This window comes from Aotus nancymaae, unplaced genomic scaffold (genome assembly GCF_030222135.1).
Source record: "Aotus nancymaae isolate 86718 unplaced genomic scaffold, 86718_ANA_hifiasm-v0.15.2.pri h1tg000046l, whole genome shotgun sequence".
NCBI classification, from domain to species: domain Eukaryota; kingdom Metazoa; phylum Chordata; class Mammalia; order Primates; family Aotidae; genus Aotus; species Aotus nancymaae.
In genome coordinates, this window is record NW_026988460.1 from 20898494 (window position 1) to 20914298 (window position 15805).

General features: G+C 45.3%; 1 protein-coding gene across 3 annotated transcripts in view; it reads right to left on the reverse strand.

Annotated features, from left to right (window-relative positions):
- Nucleotides 1-15805, reverse strand: part of HRH1 (histamine receptor H1) — a 115815-nt gene that overhangs the window by 29342 nt on the left and 70668 nt on the right. Inside the window, exon 1 of one of the 3 annotated variants that reach the window (XM_064361984.1) lies at nt 1586-1629. The exons of the other annotated variants lie outside the window; for them this stretch is intronic. The gene's annotated coding sequence lies outside the window, so the exon portion shown is untranslated. Of the gene's footprint in view, nt 1-1585; nt 1630-15805 lie in introns of those variants that run through there. 3 annotated transcript variants of the gene reach the window in all.

Genomic DNA, 15805 nt, shown 5'->3' on the forward strand with positions numbered 1-15805 from the left:
ACAGGCATCAGCCACTGTGCCTGGCCTGGATTTTTAAAAACTCTCCACATGGTTCCAGTGCAACCAATACTGTGAACCAGTTTCCTAACCAAAGCTGAATTATAGTAGGAGGAGTTCAATAAGTGATGAATGAGTAAGTAGAGGAATCTGCCTCTAATGCACCACAGTTCTGACCCAACATGACCACATTCAGAGTTTCATGTTATGCTAATTCATTAATATATTCAGGAACTATTAATTAAACAATAATGTAGTACGAGGTATTATGCTAGGCCAAGCCACTAGAGATAGAAATGTGAATAAGACTCCCAATTCTCCCCTTGTTTCTGGTATGCCTTAGGGATGGCTGGGGCCTGTCTTAGTTCATCCAAGAATGTTCTGTCCTGCTAGTTAATTGGGCCAGCTCCAACAGCAATCATTTCCCTAGTGACTGATAGCAAATCTTACTTCTGGCTGCCTCCTTGGGCAAGTGCCAGCTAAGGACAGACTCTATTCACTCTCAGAGAGAGGAAGTTCCTAGTGGGTGTGGGCAAGTCAAGAAATCACACAAAAAGTGGTCTTATCTTGATTTCTCCAAGCACTGCAGAAGTGAAAGGGAGATGCTTAAGTGTAGACTGAAGTCCTGTGCAGCTCAGACAAACCTCCTTCTGGGTGTGTATTTACATAAAGAAAATATAAGGTCGGGCATGGTGGCTCACACCTGCAATCCCAGCACTTTGGGAGGCAGAGGTGGGCTGATCACCTGAGGTCAGGAGTTCAAGACCAGAATGTCTCGCTCTGTAGCCCAGGGTGGAGTGCAATGGCACCATCTCGGCTCACTGCAACCTCCGCCTTCAAGTGATTCTCGTGCCTCAGCTTCCTGACTAGCTGGGATTACAGGTGCCCACCAAGACACCCGGCTATTTTTTGTATTTTTAGTAGAGACGGGGTTTCACCATGTTGGCCAGGCTGGTCTCCAAATTCCAACCTCAAGTGATTCAGCCACCTTAGCCTCCCGAAGCGCTGGGATTACAGGCGTAAGTCACCGCACACGGCCTCATGGTACCACATTCAAAAGAAATTCAAGTCTAACATCTAGAAAATAAAACGATACGGAAAAGTAACTTCGACCCTTACTGAAGACTTTCCAAGAGGCAAAACCATCACAAAGAACTTCTTTTCCCATCTGTCACCCCACAAAGCCAGCTACAGCGTCACCTGCTCATCCTCAAATCTCCCTGCCCACGCTCTCAAAAATTCAGCTTGCCTTGGTTCCTCTTTAATTCCCTTTTCCCTTCTCTCGCCCACTCTTAAATCTTTCTGATTTATTGAAGAGTATCATGTAATTTCTAATATAAATCAACTTAGCTTTTCTAGTACTGTCTTTTCTTTATTCACTACTCCAATCAGCCTGGCAAATGCCCAAGAGATAAGCAAACAGGTCTACTCTGGAAACAGAGGGAGAGGGCTGGGCAGTGGCTAGTTATATATCAACATCTTTGACCCATCACACAGAGCTTTTTCCACCTGGACTCATCTTACTGTGTAGCCTCATCTCTGATTCTCCACTCCCCACAAATAGGCCCTGCTCATGTACACTCCATACCTTTGCAAATGTGGTTCTCCTGCGGGAAATGCCTGTTCCCATCCTCTTACCCTGGCAAGACATTCAGTTAGTTCTTTATGACCCAGTTCTGATGTCACTTCCTTTTAGCCATTCCTCAATCTCACTGGGCAGGGTTAATTCACTTCCTTCTCTAGCGCTTTGCTGAACTCTGCACAGACCTCAATTACAACCCTTATAAAGCTGGGCTGTGGCTAGGTACGGTGGCTCATGCCTGTAATCCCAGCACCTTGGGAGGCCAAGGCAGGCAGATTGCCTGAGTTCAGGAGTTCGATACCAGCCTGGGCAACATGGCAAAAACCCTGTCTCTACTAAAAATACAAAAAATTATCTGGGTGTGGTGATGTGCACCTCTAATCTCAGCACTTGGGAGGCTGAGGCATGAGAATTGCTTGAACCTGGGAAGCAGAGTTTGCAGTGAGCGGAGATCGTGCCACTGCACTCCAGCCTGAACAACAGAGCACGACTCTGTCTCAAAAATAAATAAATAAATAAAGCTAGGTTATAATCCTTTAATTACTGATGAGACTTTTTTCACTAGACTGTGGGTATCACATGTGGGTTGGAGTCATCTCTGTGTCCTCAGAGCCAAGAACTCAGGAGGCACTTAATGAAGTTACTGAATGCTCCAGAAATACGTTCCCATCACTAGGTGCTCCAAAGAGGCATTCACCTGTCCCCTCCTCCCTGATCATCCCTCGGGGATACTTGGAGTGCCTGCCAGATCAGAGTTTCAGAGATCTGCCCTGGCAGTCACCTGACTAGGCCTACATATCCTCCCATGTCTGGCCAGCCTTTTAGAGAGCAGTCTGTCCCTCTCTCTGACTCCAGCTAGCCCTGGTTCTCGCACAGTCAAAAATAAAAGGAGTTAAAAGAAGCCAAGCGATTAGACAAGGAAAGGAAATGAAGGCATCCAGACTTGAAAGAAAGAAGTAAAACTATCTATTTGCAGACGACACGGTCTTATTTGTAGAAACTCCTAGGGAAACTACAAGAAAACTTTTAGAACTCAAAAATGAGTTCCAGGGGCCCAAGTCCTCAGTTTGGCCTTGGAGGGGCCCCTCTGTCTTCTGGCCCTGCTCCCCCTTTCCTGCGGCACTTCCCAGCTCTCAGCGCCGCAGGTAGAGCACCCACTTCCATGCTGCCTACTTTCCCCTCTCTGCTACCTGCCTGGGCAGAGCCTTTGGAGTGCTTCTGTCTCATCCTCACCTCATTCCTAAAGTCCTTAAATAAGGGGCATATTTATTGAGGCTAAGAGTTGGACCTGCGTTATCTCATTCAATCCCCACAGCAACCCTCAGGAGTAGGAACTGTAATTATCATCCCCATTTTTCAAATGAGGCTCTGGGAACCTACGCCCCTGGTCCAAGCTCACATAGTTATAAGGCCCACTGGGCTTTGAAGTAAGGGCTGCCTGACTCCAGTATCCGATTTTTCTTTTTTTTTTGAGACAGAGTTTCACTCTTGTTGCCCAGGCTGGAGTGCAGTGGCTCCATCTCAGCTCACTGCAACCTCTGCCTCTGGGTTCAAGCAATTCTCCTGCCTCAGCCTGCCGAGTAGCTGGGGCTACAGCTGTGTGCCACCATGCCCAGCTAATTTTTTGTATTTTTAGCAGAGACAGGGTTTCACTGTGTTAGCCAGGATGGTCTTGAACTCCTGATCTCATGATCCGCCCACCTTGGCCTCCCAAAGTGTTGTGATTACAGGCATGAGCCACCACACCCAGCCCCAACCCGATTTCTTAATTGAAAGTTGGAAAGAGAAGAGAGACACATCCCCTAGCTAGATGTGTCTCTTCCCTTCCTGACCCAGACTCCAAGGCTGATAACTTATCAGTGTGTAGAACTGACTCTGTACTGTGATCTTCTCTCCCCTGTTTGGCTGCTAGATCCTTGGGAGCAGAGGCCATGTCTTAATCAGCTTTGTGGCCTCACATGCTAGAACTGCTTGGCATATGGTAGGCATACACATTACAGGGCTTCAGAAAGAGTGAAACGAGATGGTTGAGGGACAATACTCTAAAGAGAACTAATGTCTGTTCCCTTTTGTATACACAGGAGAAATGGCCTCACTCATATTTGGGGTGACAGCATGATGTGGCTGAACATATTATGGGGAGAAGGCTGTCCCCCTCCTTGCTGACAGTGCCCCATGTGTCCCCTCAAGGCTGCAGAAGAGCCATCCTGGAGAGAAGGGCCCAGTCTTCCGGGCAGGGATTTGTGCACTCATCTTTGTTTACTGTGTGTCTGGCACAGTAAAAAATATTTGTTGAATGACTTTGCTGTGTGACTTTGAACCCTTCTCTCAACTTCTCAAGGCCTCCTTCTTTAAACAAGGGGGTTGCTCAAGATCAGGGATTTTTCACACATTTCCCCTCCCCGCTTTTCTCGGTAGTGCAACTACTGGTTTATGTAACAATTTATATAAGACAGATAGAAGCAGCTTGCTGCAGTAGCTGGAGTGGAGAGGGGAGATGCAGAGCCCTGTCTATTTGACACCTCCTCTTTGCCCCAGACTCACCAGAGGCCCTTCAGAGCAGTTTGAGAACAGTCAAGCTGGAGGAACTCGAAAGGACCTTAAAACTCAGAGAGCTCTGTAAGGAGCATCTACATTTTGAAAGGGTGACTCTGAAAACAGAAAATCCTTTTCCACACATTTGGACAACTATTATTTAATGCACTTGAATGCTGGAATGTAAGGGCCTTGATTAGGAGCAGAAGGGTGTAGTGTGGTCTTAGGATGGAGAGTTGACGTTTCCCAGGGACTCCAAACCCCCCGGGTCTAGGGTGCCACTAGTCTGCCTTACCATTTGTGCCAGTGAGCCCTGACGCACAGCTTGCCAGCAGACACTCGGCCGCTGTACTTTCCTGTCAGCCTGCCATCTTCTTCTAATTGGGTATCTGCTTCACTCCTACTTTTTCTCTTTCTTTTTTCTTTTTCTTCTTGATTCAAAGTTTTGCTCTTGTTACCTAGGTTGGAGTGCAATGGGGTGATTTTAGTTTACTGCAACCTCCGCCTCCAGGGTTCAAGCAATCCTCCTGCCTCAGCCTCCCGAGTAGCTGTGATTACAGGCAAGTGCCACTACACCCAGCTAATTTTGTATTTTTAGTAGAGATGGGGTTTCACCATGTTGGCCAGGCTGGTCTCGAACTCCCAACCTCAGGTGATCTGCCCACCTCAGCCTCCCAAAGTGCTGGGATTGCAGGTGTGAGCCACTGCGCTCAGCCGACTCCTACTTTTTTCCATTGATTTTCCCCTCCTCTTGTTTTCCAGAACTCACAGAAAACTTCCACTGGTTCTAAGCAATTTACATAGTGCTGTGAACTTGCTGGGGGAAGTTGAATAAATGGATGCGTGATAGACAAATAGCCCTAGATTTTGGCATTTTAGTTAAAATTCTGCACAACACCTGGGATATATAATCACACAGGAACCACTTAGCTTCTTATGAAAACAATCATGGAGTCAAGGAAATGGAAAAATCATCATAGTTTTCATAAATCGTTCCCATGAGGACCTGCTCAATGCCGGGAAGTTACAGCTGTGCGCACTTACAGCTGTGGCTGCACCCACCCTCACTCCCACCCTGTCCTGTGTCTCCTGCTACCTTGCTATTTACCCAGTTCCTGAACAGATTCCTATCCAGGCTGTAGGTGTTCAAGAGAGCTATTAACTGACTATTGATATCTAGTGGAGGTGCTCCCCTGTACAATCAGAACAACCACACTATCACTGGAAGAAAGTATTACTGGACACTTTTAAAGAGAAACTGATATATTCATGTTCATAGCAGCATTATTCACAATAACCAGAAGGTGGAAGCAACCCACATGTCCATCAGCAGATGAACGGGTAAACAGAATGTGGTCCTCACATACCATGCAACATTTTTAAGCCTTAAAAAAGGAAGGGCAGGCTGGGCACGGTGGCTCACACCTGTAATCCCAGCACTTTGGAGGGCTGAGGCGGGCGGATCATGAGGTCAGGAGTTCAAGACCAGCATGACCAACATGGTGAAACCCAGTCTCTACTAAAAATACAAAAATTAGCTCAATGTGGTGGCATGCACTTGTAATCCCAGCTACTCAGGAGACTGAAGCATGAGAATTGCTTGAATCTGGGAGGTGGAGGTTGCAGGGAGCCGAGATTTCACCATTGCACTCCAGCCTGGGCAACAAGAGTGAAACTCTGTCTAAAAAAAAAAGGAAAAAAAAGAGGAAGGGTATCTGGCATGTGGTACCACCTCGATGAACCATGATGAACCTTGAGGGCATTCTGCTAAGTAAAATATACCGATCAGAGAAAGAGAAATACTGCATGATTGTACTTATATGAAGTCCCTAGAGCAGTCAAATTCATAGAGACAGAAAGTGGAATGGTGGCTGCCAAGGGCTGTGGGAAAGAGGAAAGGAGAGTTAGTGTTGAATGGGCACAGGATTTCAGTTTCGTAAGGTGAAGGGCTCTGGAGGTGGATGGTGGTGATGGGAGGGGACAGGTGCATGGTTGTGAATGTACATAAAATGGCTAAAGTGGTAAGTATTAGGGATATTTTATCACAATTAAAAATAAGTAAATGAGAAACTAAACAGCTCCTTAAAGCCCTTTGACAAGGTCTAAGATGAAAGGATTTGTCAATTAAGGGCATCTTAAGAAGAAATCCTCTTGGGAATTCATGGTAGACTGGATGGAGGTGTCTTGTAGTAGAGAGCAGTGCATTGATTGTGTTGTTGCACCTTAAACCAAATTTTCTTATACACTCATATTCCCACGCCTAGGTACTTCAGGGGGCAGTGACTCCAGAAGCTCCATTTAACATTTGACTTGATATTTCCTTATCTCAGTTAAGGAATCGGGGATTGGTCTCTTATGCTCCTGGGGAAGCAGAAATCTGAATAAAACCGACTATCTTGAGGTTGGTTGTCTTTTTTTGTTATTGACATAGAACAATCAGAAAAACATGAAATGCAGGAAAATAATGTGTGCATTATGATTCTACTTATGTAAAACAGAAATGCAGGGGGAAAAGTGAATCTTTGAGAGGTAGGCAACCCTTCCCTGGGGTTGCTATAATGAACCTCAACCTGTCTGTTCTTTAAGTTCAGCACAGCCTGATAAAAGAAGGCAAACAAAGTTTACAAGACGCAGTCTGACAAGAAGGGTAAAACCAGCATGATCTTCCCTGCACTGGATGACAGAAACCAATTTACTGTCTCAGTTGTGTGTCTGGGGCACATTTTCACCTGCCGGGTTGCAAAGGGAAGCCCTGCAACTCCACACCTCCTCCTGCTGGCTGCCTGCTGGAGTAGCTGCAGGCTCTGGAGTGGGTTGTAGGAGACCCAAGTACCGGCAGCCTCATCCTTAAGCCACTTTCATCCCAGCAAGCAGGACCCTCCTCCTCAGCAGTACTGTTCTCACAGAGGACAGGGGATTCTTGGGACAGTTATGAGGTAACCAGCCTGAGAGACAGGTGGCTTTACCAAGACTACACAGTAAGTCAGAGTTGGAGATGACAATGGCACTTTGGGTTTCTTAGACCCAGGCCTAATTCTTTTTGGAACCAAACAACTAACATTTATAGCAGCTACCCCAGGCCAGGCGTGGTGCTTGGGGATTGATAGGTATTGTTTTATTAAAGTCCCACCACAATGCTAGGAGGTAATTAGTGTTATAATTACTTTTCCAGATTACTTTTACTGAGTCTTAGAGAGCTTAAGTAATTTGCCAAAAGTCACGGAGCTAACAAAAGGCAGAATCTAGATTTTAACCTCGGTCTGTGTGACTATCTGTTTGTATCTAGTATTTCCTTCCTTCCTTTTTCAGAAGACTTTTGGTAAAAAAATTAAGTTACCACAATGAAAATAAATAAATGAGAAACTAAACAGCTCCTTAAAGCATTTTGACAAGGTCTAACATTAAAGGATTTGTCAGTTTAAGGGCACTTAGGAAGAAATCTTCCTGGGAATCCAGGGTAGACTGAATGGATGTGTCTTGTAGCAGACACCAGTGCACTGACTGAATTGTTGAACATTAAATTTTCTTTTCTTTTTTTTTTTTTTGAGACAAAGTCTCACTCTGTTGCCCAGGCTGGAGTGCAGTGGCGTAATCTCGACTCACTGCAATCTCCACCTCCCACGTTCAAGTGATTCTCCCACCTCACCTCCTGAGTAACTGGGATTATAGGCATGAGTCAGGGTGCCAGCCAATTTGGTATTTTTAGTAGAGATGTGGTTTCACTATGTTGGCCAAATTGGTCTCGAACGCTTCACCTTGTGATCTCTGCCAGCCTCGGCCTCCCAAAGTGCTGGGATTACAGGCAGGAGCCACCACATCTGGCCTATTTATTTATTTTTAATTGTGGTAAAATACCTACAGCATAACACTTACCATTTTAACCATTTTATATGTACAGTTCAATGACACTAACTACATTCGCAACCACGCAAGTAGCAACCACCATGCACTCATCACTACCATCCATCTCCAGAATTCTTATAATAATCCATTAATTCATGTGTTAGGTTTGTATGGTTTTCTGGAGTCACTGCCCCCTGAGGTATTTAGGCATGAGAATATGAGTGTATAAGAAAATTTAGGCCAGGCGCGGTGGCTCATGCCTGTAATCCCAGCACTTTGGGAGGCTGAGGTGGGTGGATCACCAGGTCAGGAGTTTGAGAACAGCCTGGCCAATATGGTGAAGTCCCGTCTCTACTAAAAATTCAAAAAATTAGCCAGGCATGGTGGTGGGTGCCTGCAATCCCAGCTACTTGGGAGGCTGAGGCAGGAGAATCGCTTAAACTCAGAAAGCAGAGGTTTCAGTGGGTTGAGATCTGGCCATTGCACTCCAGCCTGGGCAGCAAGACCAGCCTGGGTGACAAGAGTGAAACTCCATCTCAAAATAAATAAATAAATAAATAAGTAAATAGTGGCTGGCCGTGGTGGTGTACACCTGTAATCTTACCACTTTGGGAGGCTGAGGTGGGCAGACTGCCTGAGCTCAGACATTCGAGACCTGCCTGTGCAACATGGTGAAACCCCATCTCTACTAAAAATATAAAAAAATAACAGGGGCCGGGCGCGGTGGCTCAAGCCTGTAATCCCAGCACTTTGGGAGGCCGAGGCGGGTGGATCACGAGGTCAAGAGATCAAGACCATCCTGGTCAACATGGTGAAACCCCGTCTCTACTAATACAAAAAATTAGCTGGGCACGGTGGCGCGTGCCTGTAATCCCAGCTACTCAGGAGGCTGAGGCAAGAGAATTGCCTGAACCCAGGAGGCGGAGGTTGCGGTGAGCCGAGATCGCGCCATTGCACTCCAGCCTGGGTATCAAGAGCGAAACTCCGTCTCAAAAAAAAAAAAAAAAAAAAAAAAAAAAAAAAAAAAAAATAACAGGGTGTGGTGGCTTATGCCTGTAATCCCAGCTACTCAGGAGGTTGAGGCAGGAGAATTGCTTGAATCTAGGAGGTGGAGGTTGCAGTGAGCTGAGATCACACCACTGCACTCCAGCCTGGGTGACAGAGTAAGACTCTGTCAAAAAAAAAAAAAAAAAAAAAAAAGCCAGGCCTGGTGGCTCATGCATATAATTCCCGCACTTTGGGAGGCCAAGGCAGGTGGATCATCTGAGGTCAGGAGTTCGAGACCAGCCTGGCCAACATGGTGAAAACCCATCTCTACTAAAAATACAAAAATTAGCTGGGTGTGGTGGCTCACGCCTATAATCCCAGCTATTTGGGAGGCTGAGGTGGGAGAATTGCTTGAACCTGGGAGGCAGGGGTTGCAGTGAGCTGAGATTGCGACACTGTACTCCAGTCTGCGCAACAGAGTTAGACTCCATCTGAAAAATAAATAAATAAATGAGAAAAAGAACTTTGCTGTGTGTGCCTCCCATGCGTCCCATCCCACCCATGGCCCCTGTAAGAAACCACCGTCCTGACTTTTAAGGAATCAATCTCGTGTCTTTTAAAATTGTTTTATTACTCAAATGTGCATCCCTAGATACCACATTCTTACCATTTAAAAAATTTGCTGCCTTTTAATTCTTTTTAAATTTATGGGTTCCTCATTCATCCTTTCAGTTCCTTATACTTTTTCCATGAAAGAATCTGGAAGTTTGACTGTCGCATCTCCCACAGCCCGATGTTGCTGACTGCACACTTGAGGTTGTGTTCAACACACTGCTCTGTCGTGCGATCATCCTGTGAATTGCCAGCGGAAGCCAGAGACTGGCTCAGGCTCTGGTTTGATCCCTTTGGTAAGACTGCAGGTGGGGCTTGGCTTCTTTAGGTGGCATATAATGTCTGGTTGTTTCATTTTCTAATAATCTTAGCAGCTGTTAATAATACTTAATCCCTATATCTATTCCTCTATTTCCTTAAAAATTTAAAAAAGTTTTCTAATTGTGTAAAATATACATAATACAGAATTTACCATCTTAACCATTTTAAAGTGTACAGATCAGTAGTGTTAAGTACACTCATATTGTTGTGCAGCCAATCTCCAGAACTCTCCTTATCTTGTAAAACTGAAACTATATTTACTGAACAACTCCCCATTTCCCCCTCCCCCAACCCCTCGCACCCACCATTCCACTTCCCTTTTCTTTTTCTTTCTTTCTTTTTTTTTTTTGAGACCGAGTCTTGCTCTGTCACCCAGGCTAGAGTGCAATGGTGTGATCTCGGCTCACTGCAACCTCTGCCTCTGGGGTTCAAGTGATTCTGCTGCTTCAGCCTTCCAAGTAGCTGGGATTATGGGCACCCACCATCATGCCTTGCTACTTTTTGCATTTTTGCAGATGGGGTTTCACCATCCTGGCCAGGCTGGTCTTGAACTCCTGATCTCAGGTGATCTGCCTGCCTCAGCTTCCCAAAGTGCTGGAATTACAGGTGTGAGCCATCAGGACTGGTCTCACTTCCTTTTCCTTTCTGGTTTTTTTTTTAGACAGAATCTAGCTCTGTCACCCAGGCTGGCGTGCAGTGGTATGATCTTGGCTCACTGCAACCTCCGCCTCCTGGGTTCAAGCAATTCTACTGCCTCAGTCTCCCAAGTAGCTGGGATCACAGGCACATGCTGGCATGCCCAGCTAATTTTTTGTATTTTTAGTAGAGACAGGGTTTCACCATGTTACCCAGGCTGATCTTAAACTCTTGACCTCAGGAGATCCACCTGCCTCTGCATCCCAAAATGCTGGGATTATAGACGTGAGTCACCCTGCCCGAACTCCACTTTCTGTCTCTATGAGTTTGAGAACTCCAGGGATTTCATATAGGCAGATTCATATACTAGTCCTTTTGTGACTGGCTGATTTCTCTCAGCATAATGTCCTCAGGTTTCATCCATGTTGTAGCATATGACAAGATTTCCTTTCTTTTTGATGCCAAATGACATTTTATCGTATAAATATGCCACATTTTGTGTATCCATTCATCCACTGATGGACACTGTCTGTTTTCACTCTTCGGCTATTACGAATATGCTGCTGTGAACATGGGTGTATAGACATCTCTTCACGGCCCTGCTTTCAATTCTTTTGGATATATACTCAGAAATGGAATTGCTAAATCACATGGTAATTCTATGTTTAATTTTTTGAGAAGCTGTCATACTGTTTTCCGTAGTGGCTACACTGTTTTAGATTCCCATCCTTTATTCTCTTTTATTGTTCATTTCCACTGCTCACCACTCAGGGAGTGTTCAGTGCTGTCAACTACCCATATTGGGATCTGAAAGGTAATGTTCCCTCTAATGGTCCCAAACTGGGAACTGCATGGAAGTTCAATAACAGGGGATCCATTAAATGATAGATCCCTAACATGGAATCCCAGGTAGGCATTTCAAATATTGTTGTGGAAGAGTACTTGATGACATGAAAAGATGTCTCTAATACTTGTTTAAGTTAAAAAAGAAAGGAGGCTACAAAACAGAATGTGTATGTGTACAGTAATCCATAGTTTTGGTGAAAAGACGACTGTGTATTAGTAGGAGGAGCTCTCTTAACTGACCTTCCCTTAACTGATTCACTGAATTAGCCAAAGTCCCTCACCCCTGCCACTTGTAAAACACAGTGACCCAACAGTTTTTGCTTTTACACCCTCTGCTCCCTACCATTCAGTTGTACAGTGAGTAAGAGTCACCTCAGTCCCAAGTTAGTCGTCAAACTTGTCTATTCCAGTTGTATTATATATAGTATGAATGAATTGTACATGACACAAGAAGGTAAAATATGAGTGCAAAAAGGTCTCCATGAGAACAGAGTCAAATATTTGGAGAAGATGCCTTAAACTAGTATTAAGTTAGGGGTGGATGAGACAAGGGTCAAAGCCTGGGACACCACCTCTTGGAGGGGAATGATCTTTCTGAGTTATCACGCTGAAGCATCAATTCTTGTCACCTTTATTGTCCTCAATTTTCACAGCTCTCTACGGTAAGTGGCCAGCCACATCACACTCACCAACTATGTACAGTCAAGAGACCATTTTTATTCTGCTGCAAACCTTCAGGTCAGCATATTATAGGTATATATAGAATTCATTCCTGCAGGACCAAATATGTGACGTTTGTCCTACCATTCTCCCATCCTAAACCCATGGCTGATATCACGAACCCATTACCAGATTCTATCCTGCTAAATCCACACTGTAGTATCAGAATCCTCTGGTTAGCCACAACAAATCAACTGGAGCTGACATGTCATGTGACATGAAACCTATGCTGCCTCTCCAACCTCCTCAGGTCATAGAAGGCTTTTAAAAAAATCAGTAGAGGCTAGGAGTGGTGGCTCACACCTGTAATCCCAGAACTCTGGGAGGCCAAGGCAGGTGGATCACGAGGTCAGGAGATTGAGACGAGACCATCCTGGCCAACATGGTGAAACCCTGTCTCTACTAAAAACACAAAAATTAGTCAGGTGTGGTGGTGGGCACCTGTAGTCCCAGTTATTCAGGAGGCTGAGGCAGGAGAATCACTTGAACTCAGGAGGTGGATGTTGCAGTAAGCCAAGATTGTACCGCTGCACTCCAGCCTGGCAACAGAGTGAGACTCCATCTCAAAAAAAAAAAAAAAAAAAAAAAAAAAAAAAAAAAATCAGGTGGAAAATTAAACATATACAAAGTGTCTAAAGTCCTGGTCCCTGGGCCCCTGACCTAACTATACTGTTTCGTACATGGTAAGTGTTCAGTGTTCATTGAATGAATGAATGACAATGCATGGTCTTCTGCTTTCCAAAGCTCACCATTCAGTCTTTCTCCCTCACATCATCCTTGTTGTGATTCCCTGACATCTGTACTCTGAATTTCTTCCCAGTCTACAGGACAGCAGAAGGCCATAGTGCTCAGAAATCCCACCATTACCAACTGGTTTCTTTTCAATGTGAGGGTTCTTTGCAGGTGACCTCAATTCTAGAATCACAAACACCTAATAACTTCGGCCTGTCTCCAGGAGGGTTGTGACACATCAACAAAGTGATTCTCAGAAGACCTGCGAAGCACTCTGCCCCAAGAAGGAGGCTGTAAATCAGACTTCTTGTTTTGTGCCACTGTTGTACAGCTTTTGGAAAGCACTGGCCAGCCTCTCTTCTTCCAGAAAGGAAAAAAAGGCTTCTATCTCCTCATTCTGCTTTCCCCTCCCTGTCCTGTTTTGCAGTCTCTGGAGTTCGGGAAACACACCTGACCTGTCCCTGAACATCTCCCTTCTGACTCTTTGCTCGAGCTTTTCCATCTTCCCACACCACCCTTCCATATTCCCCATGCTGACCCACTGAGATCCTGCCCGGCCCCAGGCCCAGCTCAGATGCTACCTGCCAAGGAGCCTCTCCTCATTCTAACCACTTGGGCAGAAAATCTGCCATGTCTCCATGAGACAGTCCTTTGCAAACACCTTTGATTTTCTTGAGCACATTCTATCTTATTTTGCTGGTCTAAGTGATAACAGTCTAGAGCAGCCACCGTTTATTGAGAGCTTTGAGTGTGCTAGTCACCATGCAAATGACTTACATGCCATTATGGTCTGAATGTTTGTGTCTCTCCAAAATTCATGTCGGAGCTTTGGGAGGTCATGAGGGCTCCACCCTGATGAATGGGATTAATGCCCTTGTAAGAGAGGCTCCAGAGGGCTGCCTGGCTCTTCTGTCTTTCCTGTCCTGCGAGAACACATTGTCCCTTCCATCTCTTCCATCACAGGAGGATGTCTAGATGATGCCATCTATGAGGAAGGAATCCTTGCCAGACATTTAACCTGCTGGCACCTTGATCTTGGACTTTCCAGGCTTCAGAGGAAAGAAATTTCTGTACTTTATAAATTACCCAGTCTCAGGTATTTTATTAAAGCATACAAACAGACTTGTATTATCTCCTTTATCTTGCAAACCTCTATAGCCATGTCCATTTTATTGACACAGGAATTGAGACTCAGAGATGCTAAGGAGCCCAAGGCCACACAGCTAGTAAGGAACAAGGCAGGCATTCATTCATTAATTCGTTCAATCAACCAATATTCACTTATTTATTAAAGGTCGATAAGGTGCTAGTCATAGTCTAGATGTTGGGAAAATAACAGTAATTAAGTCAAAGTGCTCATCCATGAGGAGCTACCATTCTAGTGGGAAGAAACATATCCTAAAGAAAAATACAAGTAAATAAATGCTGTGACAGGCGGTGATAAATGCTATGAGGAAGAAAGAGGGTTAGTGATGGCTGAAATGGCTCTGCTGTTTATAAACAGTGGTCGAGGTGATCGGGCAACATTTGAGCAGAGATCTAAAGAAAGTGAGTTGAGCAGAGATCTGCAGGAAAAAACATCACAGGAGGTGGGAACAGCCTGTGCAAAGGGCCTGGGGTGGGTGCATCTTTGACATATTAGAGAAGCAGGAAGTAGTTCAGTGTGGCTGGAGCTGAGTAAGTGAGGGGAGATAAACTTAAGTGACAGGAGTTGGATCACGGAAGGCCTCATGGATATGGCAGAAACTTTGGTTTTGAGTTTGATTAAATAGGGAACCACTAAAGGACAATTCCCAGAGCCCATGTCCTCAATTGCTATACTACTGATGGATTACATGAATAAATGCCAAAAGGTACTTGGGGACGTTTTTCTCATTAAAACCAGCAGGATGGTGGCCAGAGAGTCTAGAAACCATCCATGAGAGGGCAGGATGTGGGCTAACAAGGAGGGCTAATTAAGAAGGGGGGAAATGCCTGTCACCTTGCTTGCTAGGAGTCTCTGTGGCTCCCACAGCGCAGGACTGGGTGGGGCCCTGTGATGGCCCCAGTGGGTCTTCAAACTGGATTTGCAAAGCGTAAATTTTCCAGACCTGCCCCAGATGGGTCTCAGCCCTTCTATGAAATATGTCCTTTGCTAACAAGAGGCAGTGAGAAAAAGCCAATGTCTGCAGTGACTCACCAGAGAGAATTGAAAATTGTGCCCAGACTGGAAAAGAACCCATCTGAAAGTGACACATTTGCTTCCAATACACACACACACACACACACGCACATACACACACACACACACATAAAGCTTTTTCTTTTCTTTTGCCTTCTCATTTGAAGTAAGGCAGAGCCTTCTCACACACACTGCCTCACAGCAGGATGGAAACCAACTTCTGAAATTCCTGTCCTTACGCCTGTCTCAATTCTCTCAGAGGCAAGAGGACATCATATCTGGGGATGTGGCCAGCCCCCATCAACCTAAGGAGGAAGTGCCATCTGATGGCAGGACAGCAAGCATGTGCCCTGGCATTCCCAGGACAATCCCAATAGCAAATATTCTTCTGATCGGTTGCCCCCCACTGCCAACCAACCAGTTATTTTCAGACTTGGGAGTACATAAGTTAATATGCTGATTCTGGGAACTCTGAATCAGGAGGTCTGGGAGGAAGCCTTGACACTGCATTTTAAATATAGAATCTCCAATGATTCTGATGCAGGCGGTCTAAGAAACACTTCCCCAAACCACAGGAAGAGTCCTAGTAGCCCCAGCCTTCTGGATCTATGCTTAAAAGATGAGGTGACCCCAATCCTTTCTCAGACCACAAAGAGGCATGTGTTAGCTCCTGGCAGAGGTCAGAATGCTCCTGGCCAAATCAGAGTGGTAGAGAGTCTTGAAATCCCAGTCCTTGCCTCTGTCCATCTCAACCCTCTTCATTTATCTTCCTGACTTGAGCTTCTGGACTCTGCCCAGCATTTGCTCTCTGGGTCATAGCCAGGAAGGCCCTG